At 37.7% G+C, this 7760-nt stretch overlaps 1 pseudogene; it reads right to left on the bottom strand.

Moving 5' to 3' along the window:
• Window positions 1-4759: 4759 nt before the first annotated feature.
• LOC137388094 (craniofacial development protein 2-like) lies at window positions 4760-5757 on the bottom strand (annotated as a pseudogene).
• Between the last annotated feature and the right edge of the window lie 2003 nt (window positions 5758-7760).

Here is a 7760-nt window from a genome sequence, read left to right as displayed (position 1 = left end):
TAGTTAAATTTTGTAAATTTGAACTTGCTACGAAATTACATAACATAATTAACACTTTCAAGCCTGCTCGCCTTAGTACAATCCTCCCTCCAGTGGCTGGCCAATTTTGAAGCTTTCCATTTGTGCGATGTGTCTACTGTAATACTAGTAAATCTGTAAATGAGCACACCGTTGTGGAGCAGATAAGATGTGCTTTTACATCATAATAAATACGAGTTTATTCTGTTGAATCTCATCTCTGTAGCTTTAGGACAAAGAAAGCTTTTTCAAACCAAAATCCTAATTTTTGTAAACAGAGTACAAGGTATTGCTTATTATTAATACTTTTGGTATTGCTTTTAATTATTTTTTATGTCTGACATGGCATATTATTATTTTGCATTGGGTCTATGATAAGGCAAAAACAGCTAACGCATAATCACCTGTTCTAGAATTGTTCTTGCTCATTTCTGGTTTGTGGTCACCATCATCATCTATATCCATATGCCTATCACTATCTGAATTGGATCCACCAACTTTCTTCTTTGCTTCAACATTGTAATCTAATACATTTATAATGGTTCAGAAGCTATTCTTTATCAATGTATGAACAGCCCATATCGTGCTTCAGAAAATGGTCGGTTGGGGATGGGGTGGATTAGAAGAGGAAGACTATCCCCAACATCTCACCCCTTCAATCCCCACACCCAACCTTTCTATCACCCGCACTCTACACCTCCTCTTTCCAACAGAGAGGACTGATGGGAAATAGTTTCATGTAGAATGTATAATATCTTATTTTGCAACAGCACACAACATAACAGCAGCTTTAGAACTATTCTAGTAATCTACTACTATTAGGCGGTAGTCACTTACATATCTAATAATAGTTTGTCCAAAGCAACTAATCATATAAGATGTGAGTGTGACCAAATATAGGACTAACAAGATGAGTTACAACTATCAGGTATCTATCAATGAGTGAGTCTGCAATAAAGTGAAACTGCACTGATGTCTTTCACTCACTCATGCTATGGTTTTCATTTCCGATGCTTAAATCTGAGAGTATTTCCAGCTTTACTCATCTCATCATCTGAGTCATCTACATCTACTTCACTATAATTGTCATTTACCAACTCATCATCTGAGTCATCTACATCTACTTCACTATAACTGTCATTTACCAACTCATCAATATTTGCAGCTATTGCTTTATCAATTGAGTGTCTTGGTGTTCACAAATTCTTAACCATAATTATTCTCAAACTTTTGAAAAAAATTGACAAAGTTACAATTCTGCCATAGCCTGAGGTCATAGCAGAACCAAGGCTTTCACAAATATTGGCTTTTGCTTTGAGGTTTTACATGTAGCAAATATTTTCAGCTCTTTTTAACATATTGACAAGATTTTTTTTGTACAAAATGCTAAAACTCAGGGTTATCAGAATTTTGGCAATAATTGCTAATTAGAAGTCATGAAATACTCCCATAAACTAACATGACCCGGGTAGAAATTAATTCGATGTCAGCCACTTGGAGAGGACGACTTCTATCAAATTATTTTGATGTCAGTCTTGAAAGTGTTAAGTGAATGACAACTCAATCAACTCAATAACTTATTGGTAAACTTGTGGTCATCTTTTACATGTTGGTCTTGTCATTGACAGAGATAAGAATAAGTATTCTACACCATCACATAGCATCTTTTCGAAAAGTAGTTGTGTCTTCCTGTATGAAAATCTACTTTAATATAAACTGAATTTACTAGTAGATTGTGAGAATCAAAGTTTTAATGTGTTTTACAAATCTTTTGATTAGGGTTAGAATTTTCATGACAGCAAGTTGAATTGAACAACCTTGCTAATTCCTAAAAGGTTTAGCATGCAATCACATTGTAACTGTTTAAATATAACTACAAGCGGGTTATGATCTCATAATAGTTATGATACTGACAATGGTAAAAGAATTATCACTGAAGAAATTGAAATTTTAATATCTTCTCTATCTGAGCAGAATTTGTTAATCTTTTTTTATTTCATCATTGGTTATTATGGACACAAACTTTATTATTTGGTGGGCTATATTTATTAGGGTCCTGTGACAGTATTGATGAGAGATCAGAGTGAGATTTAATTCCAGCTAAAATGAGAGTTTGGTGTACAATTCATCTTTTGTGAAACTGTTGTCTCTGATCACACAAAGCGGCAAAGCCCAAATGTAATTCCTAGCTGACTCAGTAGAATTACATCCTTCAAATTTGGCTACTTTAACTTTATTGGTTGATTTTAACCAGTTGATAAATAATAATGCCTTAAAACCCTTGAAGACTGCAAACAGTATATGATTGCTATTTATATTCTTTTGTTTGCAACTTTTCATTTTGTTTGCAGCAGGACTAATTACATATAATAAAATACCTCTATTAAAGTTAAAACAAAATTTTGTTGAGAGATATAACAATAAGCCTGCTTGCAGGTATTCACCCACAACAAGCTCAATGACAAAAATCCAGAAACAGCTTAAAATGAAAAACCTTTTTTATAAACTTTTAAAAAACAAACTACAACCATTCACATTAGCTTTAAAATGGGGTTTGCACAAAACATGTTTCTTATAAAATTTAGCTGATGAGAGGAATTGTACGCAAACTTGCTTTGCTGTGTGACACAAAGTTTTTTTACTGATTATCTATTCCTAACATTACCCTCACGTCACGACACGTTTGTTCAGGAACTTGTCATTGTTGACTGAAGCTGTTTTATTGCCTTTAACTTTCCAAAGCTTTTATACCAACACTGTCTAGAACATTCTAGAAGACACTATTAAAGGTTTGGTAAACTTAAGTCTCCTCAACTGAGTTGTAGCAATGATTATTAGACAAAACCTGTTATGACTTAATGATCTTTTGTGAAATAACAGTTCTAAATATCTACAACTGAACATGATAACCTTTCTGCAAAAACTTGTTTAAGGTTGGCAGAAAATAAAACTTAAAATTTTAGAAGAAAAAGCTTGTTGCTTTCTATGGCTTCAACAACTAATATATTTGATGATGAGACAGTATAATGGGAAGCAGCATCGCTTATAGAGATGGAATGATAAAACTACTTTAACTGCCCGTTCACAGCAAACATCTAAGATACAATCAGGTTGTTATCTATAACAGCCAAACTCCAAAATCTATATCATGGTACTGAGTAATTCTCACAAGGAAGTTTCCCCTCAACTAGCTAAACCTAGCTGTTAGGGTAACAGGAGGCAGAAATAATGTCAGGTGAGTTGGAAGTAATTTGAGTGATTCATTATCCTTTTCTACAGCAAAAATAATTGTTCGGCAACCTCAAGTCCTCTCGGAGTCAGTAAGTAAGACTGAAATATTCTTTGCAGTTCATGTATTTAGTTTATCATTTTGCCTTTTGCAGAATCGACTCACTATTTTTTCATTTTGTCAACTCGTAAACACAAACAAAGCAGACACCTATCTAAGTCTTGCTTTTCATCAATCACGCTAAATTTTTTATTAGTTTGCGACATTATCAACTTTTAAACACTGATAGTGGACTTACAATGTTGTTTTTTACAAAACATATTCACTCTAATGTTTAGCTGATAAGAGCAAGTGTACGCATACTTGCTATACTGTTACAGTAATTATTGATTCCCTAATGTTCATTCTTATCTCAAAGTCTCTTTATATCATGATGCTTTTCCAGGCTTTTATTATCGTAGTCTGAAGCTGTTTTGTTTCTTTTAGCAGGCTAAAGCTTCAATATCATTTCCTTTCTGAAACCTTCTCAAAAGTTCACTCAACTAGCTACATTTAGCTGTTGGAAAAATAGGAGGCAGAAAACACGACAATGATTCAGTAATCATCACCTTTGCCAATTAATCGTAATTTTTATTTGCAAAATAATTTATCGTTAATGATAGTTCTCCTCAGTTCCAGTGAGTGAAGTTTAAACATTTTTGCTCTGGTGGTAGCATGCTTTGTCACGAATGACAATGCTTGGATTGTGTTTTAGTTTCATCTCTGAGACTTGCTCAGTCGTTGCAGCCGAAGCTTTTTTAATGTTTTTTTGTGCATCAGCTTTGCAGCCAGCATGCAGCAAGCTCAGCCAGTTAGGTCTGTCCCTGGAGGCAGAGGTCCATGTCTTAGGCTGCATGGATAAGTCTTTCAGGTCTCGTTTCAAGACATCTTTGAACCGAAGACGAGGTCTGCCGGTTTGGCTGGTTCCATTTTCCATTTCCATGAATATGTGTGTTTGCTTGAATAACGAGTCTGGTCCCACTTTGAGAAGTTTGAGCAGAATCGCATCCATGCCAGCAGCTTTACCCAAGTGCAGGTTTTTGATGGACCTAACAACTTCATCAAGGTCAGGTGGCTTGTCTAGGTCTAATCTGACTAGTAAACCAGCCAGTCTATCTATAAACTCTCTGTCAGCATTTCCTTCGGAACCATAAAGTTCACTGTAGTGTTCAATCCATGTATCTAGCTTTACATCTCTATTCTCAATAACTGTTCCATCTTTCTTTTTCAAAACTCCTCTATTTTGTTTTGTTGGTTCCATAGCCACTTTGATAGCCCTGAACATCTCCTTTATGTTACCAGAGTCTCTGGCTACTTTGATGGTGGTGCAGAGAGAGTCCCAGTAAGTCTGCACGCACAGTCTCACGGTCCGCTGAGCTTCACTTTTTGCTGAGCGGTAGTCAGCGAGGGTTTGTCTTGTAGCCCGGGATTTGTACTTAAACATGACAGCTCGTTTCCTCTCAAGAGCAGGTTCTAGAAGTTCACGAGAGTGGCTATACCAGTCAGGATCTTGCCTTTTTTCAGACCAAAGGCCTCTAAACCCGCATTGTGGATCGAAGAGTTTATTTGCTCCCAGTGTACTTCAGGGGATGTGTGAGTATTGATAGCAGTTATCTTCTTATCAAGTGATTGATGATAACACTCCTGAAGCTTTTGGTTCCGGAAGTTTGACACATCTATCTTCTTTGATGCCTTGATTTGATTATGGCATGGTCTTGGCTCAAGACACAGCTTTGACACCACAAGGCTGTGGTCAGAATCGCAGTCAGCGCTGTGATACGATCGTGTGTTGAGGAATTCTTCTTTATGCTTAGATCTGGTGATCACGAAGTCAAGTTGATGTGATTTCTTTGAACTAGGATGACACCATGACACTTTTCTGTGCGGTTTCCCCGGAAATAGGGTGTTGGTGACAACCAGGTTGTTTTTGCAGCATAGTTGTAGTAGACGCTGTCTATTCTCATTTATGTTGCCAACACCAAAGTGTCCAATGCATTCGGGCCAGCTAGATTGATCCTCACCAATCCTTGCGTTGAAATCACCTAGAAGAATTACCCTTTCCGAGATGAAGGCTTTGCGGATGGTGTATTCCAGGGTGTGGTAAAAACAGTCTTTATCATCAGAGCTTTCAGCTAAAGTTGGGGCATAAGCTTTGATAGTGAAGATTGTTCCTTGCTTGGTGTTGACTTTGAGCACTGATATGCAATCATTGACATTGGTGTTTGTGAGCTACAGAGCAGTCGGTTGGATATCGCAAAGCCAATACCATAGATTCTTGAATCCTCAGGTGGTCTGCCAAAGCATAAGAAAGTATAGTTTGCTTCTTTGATTGTACCAGTGCCCGCTAGGTGTGTTTCCTGCAATACAGCAATGTCGACACCATGGTGAGAGAGCTCCGAATTTATGGTAGCTGGTTTCCTGATAGTAGTAATCGCTGGGTCTAAATCTTTGTCCGTTGACATTCCGGTCATCATCGTTCTGACGTTCCAGGTTGCAATAGTCATTTTTGTTTTCTGAGGGGAAGTTGAGCAGATATACCAGAGCACCTCCTCTGGTATTCCGTGGGTAGACTGGAGCACTTTATTGATCAAGGGCTGCCTGGTTTAAAGCGGGCCATAGTTACCATAGGCCTGAAAAGTCCTTCCCACTCTAAAAAGAAATCCCTGGCGCTTGAATATTACCACCATTATTCAAGACATACCACCAGTAACTACTCTTCTCCGGGTGTTTGGTTCCTGGAATACCATATGCAGCTGTTCCCTGCTTTTTGAATTAGCAGAAGAGTTGTGAAAAACAAACCGCCAGGACTATTAAAGCAAACTTGGGTGGTCCTAACACTGATCAAGTGCTTCTCTCATCTCAGATCACCCTCGGCCAGAGGGAAGGCACGGCCGATACATCTGAGGAAGATCAGAGGAGCAGGAGCTGCCGAAGAAGCCTGTAGTACAGGGCATCCAACGCCTTATTGGAGCTCCACTCCATTGTGGTAGACAGCTGTTGATTTCTTATAAGAGATTCATCCGCCCTTGGGGGTTTCCACCAACCCTTTTCAATGTGGCAGGTGGTACCGGGTTGCATGTGTTACCGGTAGCAGATCTATAGTATGACCTGACCATTTTTGCTCTATTGCAGTTTTTATTCAGCAGAGCATTGCATTTGATATAATCTCACATAAGCACAATTTATTCTTGGTTTTTTCTATAAACACAAAAACACCTACCGCTGTTACAAGTTTGTTTATTCTAGAATGCCTATACATCTAGTTTATTTTTACTGCAAAGCAACTTTCGTTCTATGACCTTCGACGAGACTGTCTTTCACCTAATATAATTTATTACAGTAAAAACCCTCGTTCCATTACCCACAAGCAGATTCCCTTGCACTGTTTTGAATGATTCCTTGTAAAATAAGAAAGTGTTACAGCAACCTCTTTGCTTAGAGAAGAAAGATTTCCTGATGGTAGTGTATAGGGTGTTACTGTAAATTAGGTTATACTAGATGGTGTTTCTTTTTTTTATATATTTCCAACCTTTACTTGATGAGCCATTGGTGTAGATAATTCTAGCCTGTGTTGGTATCCGCTCTTTGCTGATGCTTCTTGATAAATGGGAGGGGAGGATTTTGAGAACATGGAACGTCATCTGGGAATTTCATTCACAAGGACCTGGATATCATGGAGTGTACGACGAGAGTCAATGTTAACATGTTTGGTCGAACAAGACGACGGTTTGTTGCCAAACGAAGTATCAAACATTAAGACAACTGACAACCGATTAACTATGTTACGATTAACCGGCACGCTCAATAACATTTGTATATTATTATGGCAGGACTCCCTATTTGTGTCACTATGGTTGGTTAACTCCTGATGACGTGGTATAGTAGACTCCCTGTGATCGGCAGTTAAAGCTGACTTGGCGACCGCACTACGTTCGAGCGCCTTGCTATTTGCAAAATGAGAATCACTTTGATCAAAAGAAGGATTTGGTGGTGTTTCAGATTCAGAACCAGAAACCAAAGCATTAGCTTCTCTGATAGTTTGCACTTTAGGACTACGAAGTGAAAGACTAGCACAATGTTTGAATTCACAGTCAATAACACTAGCTTCTAAAGATAGAAAACCATTATCAGCCTCTGAAAGTAAAGCTTTTTCTTCACTACTAAGAGAATAACATTCAATTTCTTGTTTAGTGTCACTGAACCTACATAAAAGTTCAGGCGTTCTTTCCAAAATAAGTTCACTGCACATGTCTTCAAGCTGTTTTACGTATAAAACTGAGCGTCTCATGAATGTCTTGAGATTAGAAAACATAACATCTTTTTTTTATTTGTGAACATTTCCTTGGCTAACAAATAAACTAGTTCCAATTCATTGACTTCCTCTCTGCGTATGGTTGGAACATATATACACATATGTCAACATATACACTATGTCTTTGGATGCTCATAGCTTTGTTACAATAATCTCGCCGCT

The sequence above is a fragment of the Watersipora subatra genome, chromosome 2 (genome assembly GCF_963576615.1).
Source record: "Watersipora subatra chromosome 2, tzWatSuba1.1, whole genome shotgun sequence".
Lineage (NCBI taxonomy): Eukaryota > Metazoa > Bryozoa > Gymnolaemata > Cheilostomatida > Watersiporidae > Watersipora > Watersipora subatra.
This window is presented reverse-complemented; position numbering and strand designations above follow the sequence as displayed.